Genomic DNA, 14,321 nt, shown 5'->3' with positions numbered 1-14,321 from the left:
GGCTTACCAGCTCTAATTCATTGCCCACTGCAGCAATTTCAGTAAATATGCTTGATGTTTTTTTCTATGTCCCTCATTAAATGTGATGCCCAGAAAAGAACTCGATATTCTAAGCATGAAGTAGATGAGAACTTTCATCTTTGTCATTCCAGACCTACATGTCCATTGATGTGCCCCAAGACTGCCTTGGTTTTAATCCTGTTCTGTACCACTGACCTGCTGAAACACATCTCAGATAACCTCCGCGAGTGTCCTTTTTCAGATCTAGATGCTCAGATCGACAAAACAGGATTCAAGCTTATTCTTCCCTAATGAGAACAGCTGTGTCCTCTTTAAAAAAAAAAAAAAAAAAAAGTGTCACCATAACGCAAACAATGCCATGCATAAAAAACTGGATAAAATAAACAAAAGTACTGGGTCAACTCCTCAGGTTTCACAACCACTGCATTTTTCTTCCGGGTGGAGGACGAGGAAAGTGATTATGGCAGGTTTCCCTAGAATTGCTTTGGTCTCTTGCATCACATGGCTGAAGACACCTAGACTATGAGGAAACACTGAGCGCTTGGGCAAAAGACTCTCCCTGCAATCATACTTCCCACTAGATGTCTCAAAGACTTAAACAAATCTGAGTAGGCGCAGACTCCCAAGCCTGGGACAGAGGGAAGTGGTGAAGAGGATCTACACCTGCGAGCCAAGCTGACTTAGCAGGTGGGGCAAGCGGTGGGAGAGAAGGATGCCGGGAAAGCCCTAGGGCCCTGGGATGTGTGCGTAATCTGTCCTCATCCTCCCCACATCCCACCCAGCAGAGTGGTGACGGGCCACTGCATCTGGTGTCAGATGGCTATAGGGTTAACGCTCTGCTTTGCCCCCTAGTAGCTAAGTGGCCTTGAGCAAGTCCCTTAGCCTCAGTTTCCTCATCTGTGACATTTGTGAAGATCAATTAAGATTCTGTGTGAAAACCATTCGCAAATTACTCTGTCCTGTAAAAGTGAGAGGTTATCACTGGCAATAAGGATTTTTACTCCTCCCTTTGCATGTCATGAGGGTTGACTTTTCCTGACGTTTTCTCTTTCCAGGCTGCTTCTGATGGTTCTTTTAACCGGATTATTTTCTTTTTTTGAGGGAGGACGGGGAGGCATGTAGCATGACTCATTCCACCCTAAACTCTTCCGAAAGACTATCCTAGGGCTTCCCTGGTGGCGCAGTGGTTGAGAGTCCGCCTGCCGATGCAGGGGACGTGGGTTCGTGCCCCGGTCCGGGAAGATCCCACATCCGGGAACCTGTGAGCCACGGCCGCTGCGCCTGCGCGTCCGGAGCCTGCGCTCCGCGACTGGAGAGGCCACAACAGTGAGACGCCCGCGTACCGACAAAAAAAAAAAAAAGACTATCCTAAAAGAAGTGCCCTCAGAGCCATTTGGGGTCACCCCAAAGCAATTTACCTTCAAAGAACCAAAGCTATTGTCATGCAAAAAGAAGCACATCTAATATCTGTGGATACCCTCCACTCTCTGGAAATCCGAAGCAAGTTATTTAAGGTTCGTGATTTACTCAGGTCACCGAGTAGCTTTTCATGGCCCTTAGTTGTTAAGTTCTCAAGTAATATGAACTATCTTCACATTAACTCACACAAGCCATACAAAAGACAAACACTACAAAAAAACCACAAAACACGGGAATGTACTCCAGAACCAAATAAGACGGTAATCTGCTGCTTGCTAAAGTGCCTATGCCTGAGTCCTTAGCCATCTTCATTTCTTTAATGGAAAAAGGGAATCTCATGCGTCAACTTTCTCATTGTGAGCGGCTCTCAATAGCCGGTCGCCCTGTGTTTCAAATGCGTAAGCAGTCCTATTTCTGCACAAAGTGGAAATAAAAACCAGTGACAGCCCAAGGGAGAGATGAAACAATGGCAGAACATACACTACCAAACAGAACCGTGAAAAGATGGGAAGAAACGCTCACGTGTAATACAACTGGATTTTTTTTTCTTTGCTTAATTCGGTGTTAAGCATCTTGGCTGCCTTGGTTTAGGGTGAGGGAGGGGGCGCCTCTACGCAAATGAGCCCAAAACCTTAGCATTAGGTGACAATGGTCTGGAGGGCGGCCTGGCTACAGCAGCCTGGTCCCTGGCAGCTGTTGGCTTGCATCCAAACGCTGACTCGCCTCAGGGACAGCCTGCATGTCAAGCACCTCACCTGTGCCAGCTCAGAGGTGAGTTCCTGCCCAGTGTGCAGGCTGGCACCCTGGCCTGACACTTAAGCAGAGTCACAGGAACTGGCTCGTGCCCACTGCCAAGTCCTCTTCCTCTTCCCAAATCTAATCAATGTACAACCCAGGGAAGCCCAGACCCCACCAAGGGGAAACTCGCACCCAGCTCCAGAAAGACCACATCCTATCCTTTCCAAGCCCCTGGACGCTGGCCCAGGCCACCCTGAACCAGCTGTTCCAAACAGCCTCTAACACTGTGTCGGCAGTGCTGGCCCCTCTGCAAAGCTCCTCCTGCTTCCTGATCGTGGGGAGGAGGGGGCCCTGGGAAGTCACAGGCTGAGCCCTTTCTCCTTGGCCCCCATGTCGCCTCCAGCTGCCACCCCAGGAGCAGAGGGGCAGCAAACTTAAAATCCAACACACAGCACAACTTGGCAAATGTCTTTCCCATCCCGGTCCCACGCACCCCTCCCCAGCACGCCCTTCCAGGAGTCGAGGCGGGGGGTAGGGGTGGGGGTGGGGGAGAGCCGGCTCCATCCCTAAGCCACCTGGCGACACCGTCAGCCACCGGGGAGCGGGGACACCTTGTCCAGCCCCCCCCCCCTCAGGTATCGCACTGCTCCTCACTCGGTGGGCTCCTGCCCCGCCTTCCCATTTCCTGCAGAAGCCCCAGAGGCCCTCGACCCCACCCCACGGTCCCTCACCCGCCGGTCCCTGGGCGCTCCAGATGTCGCCCCTCGGAGAGCACCCTCGCCGCCGGGAGAACCCGGCACGCCCTCCCCTCTCGGCCGCTGGCAGGGTCCCCTCTCACCGCGGCGGGGGCCGGCCGACTGGCCGGGCGGACGGGGAGCGAGCGGGCGCCGTCGGGCTCGGGAATGCGTCCACTGCGCCCGCCCCAGAGCCGGGTCCTTCTGAGGCGCCGGCCCGCGCGAGCTGTCAGTCAGCTGGCCGCGCCCGCCCCCGCCCCCGCCCCCGCCCCCGCCCCCGCCCCCGCCCCCGCCCCGGCCCCCCCGGCCCCCCCCCCCCGGCCCCGTCTGCGCAGGCGCGGGGCGGCCCGGGAGCGGCGTCACGTGACGGGGCGGTGCAGCTGTCGGCGCCCGGCCCCCTCCGGAGGGTTTCGGCCGACGTCACACGTCGCTCGGACCTGGGGTCGCCCCTCGGCGGGAGGCCTCGTCCTGCGGCCCTGGGAGGACGCTCGGGGACTTCCCGTGGTTCGCTCTAACAGAGGGTCCCGGGAACCCCGTGTGCTGGATCTGCTCAAAACTAGGGTGTTCTCCCAGGCGGGGCAGAGCTGGGTGGGCGCAGGCTCCTCTGCAAACAAATGAGTGGGTGATTTGGTGATTTTGGAGGGGGGAGCCCCGGCAGGGAGCCAGCAAGTATGGCCTGATTCTGGTTGCTTCCCCGCCGTGGTGTCCGCACCTTTAAAACAAGGATGCCCTTTGCCATTTCCTCCTCGCCTATTTCAGACTTAGGGTGACGTCTTGACATTAACGAGCATACTTGTAAACCAAGTCAAGCGAGGATGTATGGAATAGAAGGGCGTTTTGAGGCCGATTGATTTTTTTGAAAGAGGGCTTCTTAAAAGCCGATGGATTTCACCTTCTGCTCCAAAACGTCTAGGCCAATCAGCATCTTTTCACCAGATACAATAAACACAATTTTCAGGCTGTCAGGTTTGCGTTTCTTCCACGATCTTCAATTCAAACAAACAAACCAAAGCCACAAAAGGTAAAAAATAAAAGTATCTCCTACGGGAGCTTTTTCAGTTCTAGAGCAAGTACAGAAATGTAAACTGACACCCGCTCCCAGTAATTTTGCGGTTATGGCAAACTTGGTTCCAGCACCTAGCAAAACAGAGTGTGGGCTCTGATGCCTCGAATTCTCTAAAGACATTTCCAGAGCTACACTGCAGAGCTACAGTGCTCCTTCTGGGGGTTGGCTGTGTGACATAATAAAGCTCTACCTTTCAATGAATGCCCTGGTATCTGAACTAGGGCAGACTGTCAATTTCAGAAAACTCTGGGTTCTCCGAAGTCCTAGCAGTTAGGCAGGAGGATCTAAAGACCTGCCATGTGGGAGAAAAGATGGCATATGGATTGATGATCAAGTATCTTTCCTGTGCCCCAAGCATGGAGTTGCTGATCGCTGGGAAGGTGGCCTATTGAACTTAAAAGACTTTCTGGGAAGGAGGACTTCCCTGGCAGTCCAGTGATTAAGACTCCCTTCCCCACTGCAGGCGGCATGGGTTCGATTCCTGGTTGGGGAACTAAGATCCTTCCTGCATGCCCGTGTGGTATGGACAAAAGGTTAAGGAAAAAAAAAAAAAACTTGTTGGGGGAAGTTAAAGGGACCAACGGGGAGGACAAAGCTGGGAGCTGTGGTTCCACAAGACTTATGGAGCCTTCGGCACCACGGGTCCATTCGAGATTTGCTTGACCAGCTCAGTGTAGCCGTCATGTGCAAGAAACCAGCTCTCTGGGTGTTCTAAGATTGGTGTGAATTCAGGAAGGGAAGGAGTGTAAGGGGCAGTTCATTCCCTTATGTGGGCACTACAGATTGGTGGGCGTGCCATTGGTCCCTGTGCATTTCTGCCCTGCATCCAGCAGAATACAAGCCCATTGTGAAGACTTTATGGGATGGAGGAGGGTCATATCTGTGGCTAGAGGAAGCCCTCCCTTGGTTCAGTGAGTGAACCCAGAACTAGGCATGGGCTCCGGCGGCCTTGTTCTGACTCTGGAGGTACCAACTATTCATGAAAATTGGAAAATGTGAGTTCATTCAGGGTCGTATTCCATTTGGGGGAAATGTCATTTCTCCTCAAGAGATTCATATGGACCTTATCTCTTCATACCACATAAAAGATATTATCTGTACTTGCCAGGAAGTTGGAGAGAGGCAGATGATATGGCCATTTCATTTATTTAAAAAAAAAAAGGGGGGGGTGGTTACCTGGTGGCGCAGTGGTTGAGAGTCCACCTGCCGATGCAGGGGACACGGGTTCGTGCCCCGGTCCGGGAGGATCCCACATGCCGCGGGGTGGCTGGGCCCGTGAGCCGTGGCCGCTGAGCTTGTGCGTCCGGAGCCTGTGCTTTGCAACGGGAGAGGCCACAGCAGCGAGAGGCTCGCGTACCGCAATTTAAAAAAAAAAACAAAAAAAAAAGGCGAGGGGGAAGTGAGTTCTACAAACCACAGACCAGTGAACTTGACATTGGGCCTGTGAAGAATTCAGACCAGATAACTCATGAAAAATATCTGTGACCCCTCAGAAGAGGAAGCATCGATGTCAAAGACCAAGTCATGCTGCCTTAACCAGTCTATAGATTTCAAGCTATGAAATCTATAGACTGGTAATTCAAGGAAATATGATAGAAGTAGTGTACTTGGACCTGGAAGGTATATTTATCAAAATTCTTTCAGTAATAAGTGACAGAAATCCCGGCAAACTGGTTTTTCAAAAACTGAAAACTTCTGGGGTTGGCCCAGCGATCCAGGGGCCAAGTGATGTCATCAGAACTTGGTCTCTCTGCCCTTCTTGACTGCTTCCCTCTGAGCTGGGCTTCATGCTCAGATCAGTGGTCTTCAGCAGCAACAGGTTTCCGTTCTCTCGACTTAGCAGACCCTGTGGGAAAAAAAGAATTTTTTCCTTCACTATTTCCAGCAAACGTCTCAGGATTTGGTCTGAATGGACCAGCAGCATTCATGTGCCATTAAACCAGCCGCTGAGGCCAGGTTTTGGGGGTCAGCCCCACCTAACTACTGGGTGGAGAGGAAGGGAAGTGTGGGTGACCATGGGAAACTGAGGTGCTCTTGCCAGGAGAAGAGGGGTGGATTTGGGGCAGGTAAGGGAAAGCAACAGGGACTTCCCTGGTGGCGCAGTGGTTAAGAATCCTCCTGCGAACGCAGGGGACAGGGGTTCGAGCCCTGGTCCGGGAAGATCCCACATGCCGCGGAACAACTAAGCCCGTGTGCCACATCTACTGAGGCCGTGTGCCACAATTACTGAAACCCGCGCACCTAGAGCCCGTGCTCCACAACAAGAGAAGCCACCGCAATGAGAAGCCCGCGCACCGCAACGAAGAGTCGCCCCCCACTCGCTGCAACTAGAGAAAGCCCGCGCGCAGCAACGAAGACACAACGCAGCCAAAAATAAATAAATAATTTTTTTTTTTTTAAAGGGGGGACAGCAACAGATACCTGGAACCAAGCATTTGCTAAGATATCTTGTGATATTGTATAACGGGCAGGAAGAAAAGGTGGGAGAAATAGTATATTTATTTGATGGGTGAATCAATATTCAAAATACTTTGATTAGAGGATGAATCCGAAAAAGAACTATACAGGGTAAAGCAGGCAACGTGGCTGAGCGTCAGTTCTTTGTTTCTGGTCGCACATCATGTCTGTTTTCCCTTCCCCCAATATGACCACAAATTTAGGGGCTTAAGACAACACAAATTTATTATCTTACAGTTCTGGAGGTCAGGTCTTAAAATTGAGGTATCAGCAGGGCTGCATTCCTTCTGGGGGCTCAGGAAGAATGATTTCCTTGCCTTTTCCAGCTTCTAGAGGCTGCCTGCGTTCTTTGGCGTGAGGCCCCTTCCTCCATCTTCAAAGGCAGTCTCCTTTAATCTGGAATAGTTCTCAGCTTTTCTCTGTCCTTCAAGACACTGATCTGTACAAACTCGGGACTTCCCTGGTGGTCCAGTGTTAAAGAATCCGACTTACAATGCAGGGGATGCGGGTTCAATCCCTGGTCAGGGAACTAAGATCCCACATGCCGCGGGGCAACTGCGGCGCAACTAAGCCCGCGTGCCACAACTACTGAGCCTGTGCGCCTCAGCAAGAGAGCCTGCGTGCCTCAATGAAGATCCTGCACGTGCCGCAACTAGAGGCCCGATGCAGCCAAAACTAAATAAAATAAAATAAATGAATAAATAGTAAAATTTTTTAAAGTAAAAAAAGAGTACAGGCTGTATGTTGTGTAAATGTCTCTCAGTTTAGATTTTTCTGCCTGCTCCTGTATAAAGTCAGGGAACACATTTTTGTTTCTACTTTTTCTTATATATTATTTATTTATGTACTGGCTGCACCCGGTCTGGTTTGCGGCACACGGGCTCTTTTGTTGAGGCGTGCCGTTCTCTCGAGCCATTGCGCGCAGCCTTATTGCCCCGCCGCATGTGGGATCTTAGTTCCCCAACCAGGTGTCGGACCCGTGTCCCCTGCATTGCAAGATGGATCCTTAACCACTGGACCTCCAGGGACGTCCCCAGGTAACACATTTTTGACAGCAGTGCCGCATAACTGAAGTGTGTCCTCAGTGCATATCCTATCAGGAGGCACACGCATTCGTTTGTCTCATTATTGCTGATGCTATGTTTGACCCGAGGTTGAGACGGTGATATATTTCTCCACTGTAAGGGTACTTTTTCCCCTTTGTAAGCAATTGGTAACCTGTCGGGAAGATACCTTTAGACTACTTAAATATCCTGCCTTCCAATGAACTCTCACCCAGTGGCTTAGCACCCATTGATGATAATGCTACGGTAGCTGCAAAACGGTGAGCATTGGGATTCGATTTTTGCTCCATCAACATTTATTAGTTGACGGTTCCCTGCACCTGTTCTTTCCCTGCTCCAGTCTGTTCTCCAGGAAGCCGCTGGAGTGACCTTTTAAAAATTATTATTATTTTTTCGGCTGCACCACGCAGCTTGCGAGATCTCAGTTCCCCAACCAGGGCCATGGCAGTGAAAGCCCACAATCCTAACCACTAGGGCACCAGGGAACTCCCTGGAGTGACCTTTAAAAACCACAAATGGGATCAAACCTTCCAGTGGCTTCCCCCCTCAGATGTGGCCAGAATCCCTCAAATGGTTGTTAGGGTCCTGCATGACCTGGTCCCTTCCCAAGCTCTCCAGCCGAGTCTCAAGCCACTCCCTCCATGCCCTCCACACAGGGCTCCTTATAGAACTCCAAACAATCCATGTTGCTTCCCATGGAGGACCTCCCCACTTATCCCCTTGCCTGGAACTCTACCTCCACCCCCTGCGCTCCTTTACTCATCAAAATACCCTTGTTCTTCACATATCACACCCTAAAGGAAGCCTTCCACTGTGACCCCCAGATCAGGTCAGATACCCAGGTATACTTGCTCACCACACACGTCCTTTTCCTTTATAGGAGCACACCCGTTTGTAACTGTCCACTTTTTAATCTGTTTAATTAGTCTCTGAGCTCAACAGGGAGGAACTTTGCCTGGGTTTGCTCACCCGTGTCTGCAGCACTTAACATGGTTCCGAGAGTAGACGATTAAATATTTGTGGAATGAACCAATATAGGTTTCACGTAAGGATCAGGGGGGATGGAGGTGGAGGAAAAGAAGAGGACTGAGTTATTGGAGCCAGAGCACAAATGAGCAGAGACTTGCTTCCAGGTAACTTGGTGGATCAGGTCCTGGTAGGAGGAGCTGAGGCTCACATCCCAGGTGAGCCCTCAGGACTTGTCATAGAGCTGCTATGTATAGCGCATGGCCTCGGGCTCCTTCGAGAGTGACAATGTTATGGTATGAAGAGCAGGATCTTCAGAGCTGGACAGAATGAGGTCTGCAGGCTAGCTTCTTTGCGGCGATCACTTAACTCCGAGCCTGTTTTCTCAGCTGTACAAAGAGACCGTACCGGTTTCACAGACATGAGGATAAAGAGAGTCTGTGAGGCAGCGAGGCTCCTCTCCTAGCTGTATGACCTTCAGCACTCCTTAAACTCATTGGGCCTGTTTCCTCGTCTGAAAAAGGGGCCAAGCATGGCCTGTTCATTCATTCATTCAATGCATATTTATTGAGTCGCTGCATTTTGACAGCGAACGAGGCCAACAAAATCCCTGCCTTTCATGAGGCTTGCATTGCATGAGGGATAAACAACGCGATAACTAAGTGACAGAGGATGTTAGCTGACTTGTGGCCAGGAGCAAAGCAGGCAGGGGGCAGTGGACTGTTGCAGGAATGGGAGAGAGGGAGAATTTTTCAACGGGGTGCCGGCGAGGAAGATGTGCTCCGAGTCAAGTCCTGAAGGGCATGAGACAGCAAGCTTGGGACATCCAGGGGACACAGAGCCCCAAGCACAGGCCTGCTGCCCCAGCAGGCTTTACCCACAGCTGGAGGTGAGGTGGCCCAGAGAAAAGGAATTCAGGAACATATCATACCACTTTGGGTTTCTGGACTTCTGGGGCCTTGTTCAACACCACGGGTTGTGGAGTTTCAACCTTCTGGCTTCCTGATGCATTCAACATCACGATCTCAGTGGAAAAAATAAGAAACCACCCAAACTCCCTTCTGAAGAAATTTCTGATTTTCCACCGTACAACCCTTGGAAGTCTCTCTTTCTCCCACAGTTTACTTCAAGTACAGCATACAAACCATAAGTGTACGTGGCTGAATTTTTACCAAGTGAACACCCATACAACCAGCAGCCAGATCAAGAAACAATATAACTAGCGCCCTAACACCCCCATCTCAGCAGTCAGCACTGCCCTGCCCTGTCCTCCTACACCAAAGATCAGTTTTGCCCAACTTTGAGCTTTTTTTTTTTTTTTTTTTTTTTTGGGATATGCGGGCCTCTCACTGTTGTGGCCTGTCCCGTTGTGGAGCACGGGCTCCGGACGCGCAGGCTCAGCGGCCATGGCTCACGGGCCCACCCGCTCCGCGGCACGTGGGATCTTCCCGGACCGGGGCACGAACCCGTGTCCCCTGCATCGGCAGGAGGACTGTCAACCGCTGCGCCACCAGGGAAGCCCCTTGCTTCTTTTATTCAACATCCTATTTGTGCGATTTATTTGTATTGTTGTATGTAGTGTGTACTTTCATTCTGTACAGTATTTCACTGTATACGTATACCACGATTCATTCGTTCGATCCCCAAACTACAAACAACTTAAACATCCATGAACATCACTGTACTGTATATTGTGGGAACATTCTAGCACAAGTCTTTTGGTCCACCCTCAGCAGTTACTCCTAACAGTCGTCCTGGGCAGTTTAATAATCACATTCCTACCTCCAGCAGTGAAGTGTATGGAAGTCCCAGTTTTTCTACGTTTGCCAGCACTTGTTTTTTCACGTTAGCCGTTCTAGTGGGTGTGTAAATACGATCTCATTGTGGTTTAAGTTTGCATTTCCCTGATGACTAATGAAAATGAGCATTTTTTCATGTTTTGGATATTCTTTTGTGAAGTACCTGTGTTTTGCCAATTGTTCTATTGGGTTGTCTCATTTATTTTTAATTTTTATGTATTTAAAAATGGATACATGGTTTACAAGCTTAACAAGTTACAGACCTATTCCTTGTATATTTTTCCAGGGATATTCTGTGTACATATAAACATATATATCCCCAAAATCTTCTTTTTTACACAAATACACAGTTTTACACAATGGACTTAATATACCTCAAAGGCCACTGCACACCACAGCATTCCATTTGTATGTATAACATACTTTATTTAATATACTGATGGCATACAGAGCGATGCAGTTGTTTGCTTCTACAAACATCCTACTGTAAATACTGAAGTGCAAACATCTTTGTGTACATGGGTGAGTCTATCCGTAGGATAAATTCCTGAGTGGGACTGCTGGGTCAAAGGGTAGGCACACTTAGATTTTTGTGATTCACATTGCTATCTTGCTCTGTAGAGAGCTGAATAAATTGACAATGGCACCCATTTGGGCTGCCTTGCCAACAGAGAATCACCAAACTTTCATCTTTGCCAACTCACTAGGTGAAAAATGGGGTCTCTTGTTACTTTAAATTTGCATTCATTCCTTTTACTTTGAATGAGGCTGAGGATCTTTTCACGTGGTTGAAGAGAGGGTCCACTTTAAAAAGAACTATTTCCTGGGATGAGTGGTTAGCTGGAAACTAGCTCCTGACGGGTAAACAGAACTAATCCTGAAGATGGGATGTTTTGCACCCCTGCAAGGGCCTCCGATGTTAGGTTTTTGGTTCTATGGGCCTTATGAAATCAAGGTGAGGCAAAAAACTGTGTTGAACCACAGTCTCAGAACAGGAAGAAACCTTAGAAATCAAGTCTGAGCTCATATTTTAGAGATTAAAAAAAAAAAAAAAAAAAGCTGAGGTTTGGAGAGGGGAAATGACTTGCAGAAGACCACATATCAAAGTCTGTTAAGAGATGAAAATCCTTGAAAGAGTTGAATTGTTTTTGTCAACTGCTGTCATCCCTGTTAAATATTTTAATGAATGATTTTACTGTGCTATTTCCTTTCGCAACAATGCGATTTTAAAGTTACAGTAAACAAGCCTATACAAGTGTGGGGAGAGGACAACTAAGTCTTTTTGTGAAAGACTCTGAAATGGGTCAAAAAACATTATTGGGTGCCTTCAATGGACAACAAGGTGTTGTCATGCACACCCTTGGGTTATGTGGTTCTATGGATTTTTTTCTTTGCTTTAAGCTATTTATAATTATAACTCTATAGGTTTTGGAGAATTAAAGCAATCCAAGTGATTCTGTTACCAAGGCTGTTGCCCCAGAATCATACCCCTGCCCCTCCCTCGAACGGAAACCAATTATTCTTATCTAAGTTTCAGGAGGAAACGGCAAAGAGGAAAAAAAAAAAAAAAAAAAAGAACTGGTTAGAACCAACCAGGCCCAAGATGGCGGAAGATTTGACTTCCAGCAGACCCTGAGCCTCATTATACTCTGACTGTAATATATTAGCATATGTTAAACGACACACCCACCAGGGCCAGGAAGTTGACGGTTGCCATGACAACAACCAGAAAAGCCCATATAAGGACTGAAAAGGAGCGTTGCAACAGTCCCAGGTCCAAAGCACACCCCTGTTCTCCATTAAGTCATGAATATTCCCCCCACTCCTTCCAACTGCCTGCTTTTTACCTCGACCTGCCAATATAGTTGGTGGCTCCACCTGAATTGCGTTGAGAAGTTGATTTGCGAACTAGATTCCCCCTTTCCATTCTTTGGCCACTAAATACAGCCGGCACCGTTCCAGTCTCAGCACTGGTTTCATCATTGTCTGTGCGAATCTGATTGGAAAAAGACAGGAGGTCTTGGCTGGAGCTAGGACTCCGGTGCAGGTCCAGTTGACCAACTTGGTTACAATTTTTGTCCACCGATATCCGACATACAAATGAATCTTGTCTGGTAGAAGTTCAATTGACTTCCCCATTGTAGAAGAAGCCAGTTTTGGCTCTATTAAGCAAATGTATTGCAGCATTCCTGACTGCATACATGTGCCTGCCTTTTGGATTCATCTCTGAACCACATGTATCATCTTACCTACTTCCTCATGAATTAGTGAGTTAAATTAAATCTTTGACATGTGTTTCTATTTGTAGGACGGTCATGATTTAAGCTTTTTTTTATTTAAAGATACTCTTTTGGGGGGAGGGATAAATTAGGAGGTTGGGATTAACATACACACTACTATATATAAAATAACCAACAAGGGCCTACTGTATAGCACAAGGAACTATACTCATTATTTTGTAATAACCTATAAGGGAAAAGAATCTGAAAAAGGATACATATGTATATATATGTATCACTGTGTTGTACACCTGAAACTAACACGATATTATAAATCAACTATACTTCAGTTACAAAAAAAGATACTCTTAACTTGCTCACAGCAAGTTTATCTTAAGCATAGCAGGCACTTGTAGTCTTGATGTTCTCCAAAGACAATCATCCTCTCTTTCAGCCTATGCAAAAAGAATTGACCACGGATTGGAGGCCTACCCCACTTTTCTTCCTTGTGGGAATAAACAGACCAGGAGAGAGGAGGCTCAATGAGGGTTGACTGAATGCATAGCCCCATTGTGAATGCAGAGGTACAGTAACAAAATTTTAAGCTTTTAAAGTTCAAATTTTGATGATTAATGCACCCCTTACTTCCAAAAGCTTGGCTAGATAAGCGTTTCTGGGAGTTAAGAACGGTAAGTTGTGAAAAGGTGGCTGGCAGGCAGTGAGAGCCTGATAGATCCCGCAGCTGTAATTACCGTTTCTAATCAATCTTACTAGTTAGTGGGTACTTAAGAGTTTAATAACAAACACTGAGCGCCTACTTCCCAGCCCTGCGGAAATTGTCCCTAATATTGTAGGAAATACCACCCCCACCCCAAAAAAAGCCAAACAATACCCAACCACGTTTCCACCTTCAAGAAACTTAGGACTTAGCATCTGGAAGGAATCGCTGGGATGCCATGGTTTCCAGGTCGCTCAGAGGGGAACCAGAGGCTCAGCGAATCGGGAATCGCGCATCCAACGGCGCTTCCCCTACTCCCCACGTGCTTTCTGGCTCCGTCGTTCTCACTCGCGCTTCTCCATTAACCCGTGTTCCGTCCTCGCACGCCGTACAGGCCACACCTAACGCTGGCTCAGAAGGGCCACCGCGGGCTCAGTAAACCCCGGCAAGAACTCCTCCCCAAGTCAAAAAGCCTAGCCGCGCGGTTTGGACCTTGCGGCAGCCCGTAGCCCTCATCCTTTCTCTTCCGGACCTCAGTCTGGATGGATCCCTTTATTTTAGCGAGGGGACCTTGTGACTAAGAGCCGTATCTGTTCCAGAGGGATCCCGGCCTGTGAGTCCCAGCAAACCACCTCAAGCACCCGTCTCCGCTGCCGGGAGCGGCGCGACCGGAACTGCGCAAACGCGGCGCCGCTGACCACGCGGGGTTCACTTCCGGGGGTCGTGCCGCCAAGCTCTCCAGGTTGGGCTGTGTCTCTCGTGTCCGCTCGGAGGCCGCCTCCCTCCGACCGGCCCGGCAGGACCGAGCCGAGCCGCGGGGCCCCCTCCGGCCCGGCCATGAGTGCGGCCGCATGATGCGTCCCTGCCTCGGCCGCTGCAGTCGCCGCCGCCGCCGCCGCAGGCCGGGAGGAGCCGCAGCGCCGGGCGACCCCGCCCGGGCCTCGGGTGAGTGCGGTGGGCCGGGGTGGGCTGCTCGCGCCCGGGTCTCCCGGCCACTCCAGGCCCCCGTCCGCCAGCCCCAGGCCCCCTGCTCCATTTCCTCCACCCCACCCCGCACCTACGACCTTCCCGAGTTCCTCGGGGGCACCTCTGTGCCAGCGCTTGACTTCTCTTCCAGGTG

At 49.6% G+C, this 14,321-nt stretch overlaps 2 protein-coding genes and 1 long non-coding RNA gene across 11 annotated transcripts in view; 1 reads left to right on the top strand and 2 right to left on the bottom strand.

Annotated features, from left to right (window-relative positions):
• Positions 1-3,167, bottom strand: part of KIAA0513 (KIAA0513 ortholog) — a 54,988-nt gene extending 51,821 nt beyond the window's left edge. For 2 of the 6 annotated variants that reach the window (XM_067020380.1, XM_067020382.1), the window contains exon 1: positions 217-330. The gene's annotated coding sequence lies outside the window, so the exon portion shown is untranslated. Of the gene's footprint in view, positions 1-216; positions 331-2,909 lie in introns of those variants that run through there. The other 4 variants (XM_059045517.2, XM_067020381.1, XM_059045516.2 and 1 more) reach the window with 4 other exon arrangements.
• Positions 3,168-5,105: 1,938 nt separating this feature from the next.
• On the bottom strand, positions 5,106-13,909 carry LOC131745214 (uncharacterized). Its single transcript, XR_010837984.1, has 2 exons — positions 13,392-13,909; positions 5,106-5,824 (listed from the first exon to the last, which is right to left on the bottom strand). It is a non-coding gene; the product is annotated as an uncharacterized lncRNA (long non-coding RNA).
• ZDHHC7 (zinc finger DHHC-type palmitoyltransferase 7) overlaps positions 13,573-14,321 on the top strand; it is a 30,097-nt gene continuing 29,348 nt past the window's right edge. For 3 of the 4 annotated variants that reach the window (XM_067020275.1, XM_067020278.1, XM_067020276.1), the window contains exon 1: positions 13,611-14,146. The gene's annotated coding sequence lies outside the window, so the exon portion shown is untranslated. Of the gene's footprint in view, positions 14,147-14,321 lie in introns of all 4 variants that reach the window. The other variant, XM_059045519.2, reaches the window with a different exon arrangement.

Source organism: Kogia breviceps, chromosome 18, assembly GCF_026419965.1.
Source record: "Kogia breviceps isolate mKogBre1 chromosome 18, mKogBre1 haplotype 1, whole genome shotgun sequence".
In the NCBI taxonomy this organism is placed as follows: Eukaryota; Metazoa; Chordata; class Mammalia; order Artiodactyla; family Physeteridae; genus Kogia; species Kogia breviceps.
The sequence above is the reverse complement of the archived record's forward strand: the minus strand, read 5'-3'. Positions and strand labels throughout refer to the sequence as shown.